The sequence below is a fragment of the Lucilia cuprina genome, chromosome 4 (assembly GCF_022045245.1).
Source record: "Lucilia cuprina isolate Lc7/37 chromosome 4, ASM2204524v1, whole genome shotgun sequence".
In the NCBI taxonomy this organism is placed as follows: Eukaryota; Metazoa; Arthropoda; class Insecta; order Diptera; family Calliphoridae; genus Lucilia; species Lucilia cuprina.
In genome coordinates, this window is record NC_060952.1 from 90,965,339 (window position 1) to 90,969,390 (window position 4,052).

The 4,052-nt window shown below is 25.2% G+C and overlaps 1 protein-coding gene across 2 annotated transcripts in view; it reads right to left on the reverse strand.

The window, feature by feature from the left end:
- The window catches only part of LOC111679107 (signal peptide peptidase-like 3), a 12,109-nt gene extending 10,495 nt beyond the window's left edge, over positions 1 to 1,614 (reverse strand). For both annotated transcript variants that reach the window (XM_046949372.1, XM_046949371.1), the window contains exon 1: positions 1,108 to 1,614. The gene's annotated coding sequence lies outside the window, so the exon portion shown is untranslated. The remainder of the gene's footprint in view (positions 1 to 1,107) is intronic.
- Between the last annotated feature and the right edge of the window lie 2,438 nt (positions 1,615 to 4,052).

Here is a 4,052-nt window from a genome sequence, read left to right on the forward strand (position 1 = left end):
CTATCTATCTATCTATCTATCTATCTATCTATCTATCTATCTAACTATCTATCTATCTATCTATCTATCTATCTATCTATCTATCTATCTATCTATCTATCTATCTTTTTTAGTAAAATTACCTTCTACTTCTTTTCTAATGCTGTAGTAAAAGCCTTCTATTTACTTACATACATTTTTAAAGTTAATACATTTGACTTGAACGCAAAAAAGTTTTTAAAATACACTTATAAAACCACATATATAATTATTAAATATATAAAATTGTGTACTGAGTATACATATGTTTTTAAGTATTTAATGAAAAGAAACGAAATATGACTTATCTTGAGGGCGTACTTTCTTTTAGTCTACAACAATAAGATAGGGTAGGTCAAGGGTTAATCAAATAAAGCCATCTATTAACTTCAAAAAACACTATATACACATAACAACAACCAAATACAAAATCATTTATATATAAGTATGTAGGTATGTACAAATATGTATATTTTCTTGCATTTCACTTGACATTTTTATGATTGTTCTTTAGATTTTCTTCCATAATGCTCTCTCAAAACTTTTATATAAAAAAAAAACAAACACACATACTCTCATACACCTCCTACTTACAAATACAAAACGTTTATAATAAAACCAATAAAAACTTTAATAAAAGGATTACAAAATACAAGTAATTAAGAAATATTTTAACACATAATAAAAGAAAAAATGATATAATTGTGGAAAATCAAGTTTAAAAAAAACTAACCAAATATGTATGTAGAAAAAAGAGCTTTACATAAAAAACAAACACACAATAAACTAAAGCAACAAGAGTAACAAAAATGTTCATACAATGGACGACGGTGCGGTTGGTTAACTTAGAAAATTATCGTAATCCTCCAATGGTTCATGGAATTAACCAAAAACAACAATCAACTTGTAAGTTAAAGAAGAAAATTTGTTTTAAAGAAAATACCAATAGAAAAAGAAATATTACACTCAGGTTTATTAAACTTTTCCAACATCTACTAATAAAGCTGTCCGTCTTTCTTTAACCATTTGTTTATAATAAAAAAAAACTTAAAATAGTATGAAAATTTTTCTTATTTTTTTATAGTTTACCTTTTTCCTAAGTTAAGTTTAAGTTGTTGTTGTTGCCTTTCTTCATTTGCCGCTCTATTAGTAAAAAATAAAAACACTTTTAAACACTATTAAACCAAACAACAAAATAAAACTTTTTTACTAATGTTGTTATTTCTACACTGTTATTTTACTTTATTTTTTTATATTTCTCTTCTTTCATTCATATTCTTTGCCTATACACTTCTTTACAATACTTTTATTTGATAGGTTGTTTTTTATTTTATTTTCCTGTATTTGCTTTTGTTGTCTTTCTTTTTTTTGGTTTTTTTCTTATGAGAAAATTTTTTTCCCAACCATTTTTAATGGTTTATTTTGTGTTAATTAATAGAATTATCATAAAACCACAATTGAATTTAAGTTAAACTTTAACTTATTTATATATTTATCACATTTTCGTTGATATTTTCTTTGTTTTTAATAGTATTAAATTAAAATTTGATTTTTTTATATGAAAGGACAATTAACTTTTGATGTTTATTTGATGGAGTACGAAAATTCAATGATATATTCGCTACATATGGCAATGCTGTTAAAATAATAAAGAAAAGAAAATAATAATAAAAAGAAATGCAAAAATATTGACAGGGTTGTATTTGTTACATATATAATTGGTGTTGGAATAAAATGAAAATGAAACATATTGGTATTTATTGGAAATGGTAAAAGAAAAGTATACAGAGATTTGAAAAAGTCTAAAATCAGCTTTTGTTTGATTTTGAAATTGTTTGATGAGATGATGATCATTGAAATCGTTTTGTGCGAAAGAGAGGGAAGTTGCATTTTGATTGTAACGACTATGTATACCCTGTGATTATAGGCTATTTTAGATTTTACGTAGTTACGTTAATATTTTGCTGATTAGGGTGATTAACTGAACTAAAATTCTATCTATCTATCTATCTATCTTTCTATCTATCTATCTATCTATCTATCTATCTGTCTATCTATCTATCTATCTATCTATCTATCTATCTATCTATCTATCTATCTATCTATCTATCTATCTATCTATCTATCTATCTATCTATCTATCTATCTATCTATCTATCTATCTATATATCTATTTACCTATCTACCTATCTATTTATCTTGTTTTCATTCATATGTTTCATTATGTTTCAAAATGTATGGCAAAATGAACGTAGCATACTACCCCTAATAAATCATATAGGCAACAAAAGCCAAGAGAGGAAATAAATAAAACTAATAGTAAACAACAACAATTACCAATAATAATAATAAAAACAATCAATATCTCTTGTTATTGATGAATAACAATTTTTGTTTTTTTTTTCCTATGTACCTATCAAGGAATTTCATATTACAAACTTATACAGATTGCCAACAAAATGATTTAAAACAAAACACTTAAAATAATGATAAAAATACAAAATATGTAATAAAAACATGCATGAAATAAAACAAAAAAATAAACCTGCATTTAAAAACAAAATTAAAACTTAAAGAAAATTTAAATAAAAAAGGTGTTTCTCTGTGTGGGGGAGCAACTTGTTTTGTTGTTGTAGATATATTCCAGTAGTTGTTATTTGTCAATATTGTTGTTGTTGTCGTTGTACTGTTAAGGTATTGTTGATTGTTTTTAAAATGAACCCACACACAAACTCTCAATCACGTATGAAGTTACAAAATTGAAATAAATTTAACAGAAAAAGAAATCTAAATATTTTATCTACTCAACACATTATCAGCATTATAATCATTATCATCATCACTAATCTTACTTACCTATTATTTTGTGCAAAATATGTAGAAAGAAATAAAATACAATTTTGTATTTAATTTAAGCAATTTTAATAATTACTATTGTTGTTTTCTCAACACGATTTCAAATGATTTTCGACAGTATCCATCCATTAGTTGAATTTATTTTTGCCAAAAAAAAAACACTAAAATTCTTTTTCTTTTTATTCTGTATTTTTTGTTTTTTTCTTTTTGGAAATGAAAAAAATACTAACTGGATTTCATATTTTTGTTTTAATTCTCATTTAAATCACTATTTCTTTTTCACTCACACCCCTATAGGTTTTTTTCTTCTTTTTGTGACTTATTGGGTTTGGTGGACACTTTCTAATTGTAATTTTTTTCAGGCCTTGTTTTTGTTAATATTTCAGTTTGGAAATATTTTTTTATTTTTTTCTTCAATATTTACAATAATATTTATTAAGAGCTTAGTTTTTTGATTTTTATTATTAATCGTGAAATTTTATTATTTTGGCAACAAATGTTTTGCAGACGAATGAAAAAAAAAAACGACGTAGTTCGCAGAGCCCAGCGCCGACAAATATTAAAGTTGGCGTTGTTTGACACTATAAATATCGACGGCGGCTTAAAATCGATTATAAGCCGGCTATGTTTTCAACTACGTTTAGTTTTTAGTTTTCAACGATTTTAAATAAAAATGGAATCCGAGAGATGAGAAAGTGGAATCTTAAAAAATAATATATATTTTAACAAATTTAAGATTAAGATTAAAACAAGAGTTCTATATACGAATAGGCTACAATTTTCTCAGATATTTTATATTGATGCAGTTTGTTTGGTGTTGAAAAATCGTTCCAGGATTTTGCTTAGCCCTTATATAAGGTCCCTTCAGAAAATTACTTTAACGCTCATAACTGGCTAAATAAAGCATCTATATCTGTAATATTATAAATACAGGAACATCATTTACTTATGAAGCTGTATATTGTTGTTGTTTTTGTGTTATTTGTCAAAGTATGCACAAAAATGCTGATCTATTAAGAAATTTTCAGAGGTTGTCTCTGATTTTGGCTTATAGCTCCGTTATTTACGAACTGATTTCTCTGATTTTATATAAATATCTTCTCAAAAGCATCTAACTGAATTATTGAAGATTCGGATCACGCAGATATCGGTTATTTTATCCATTATCCCATTGGGTG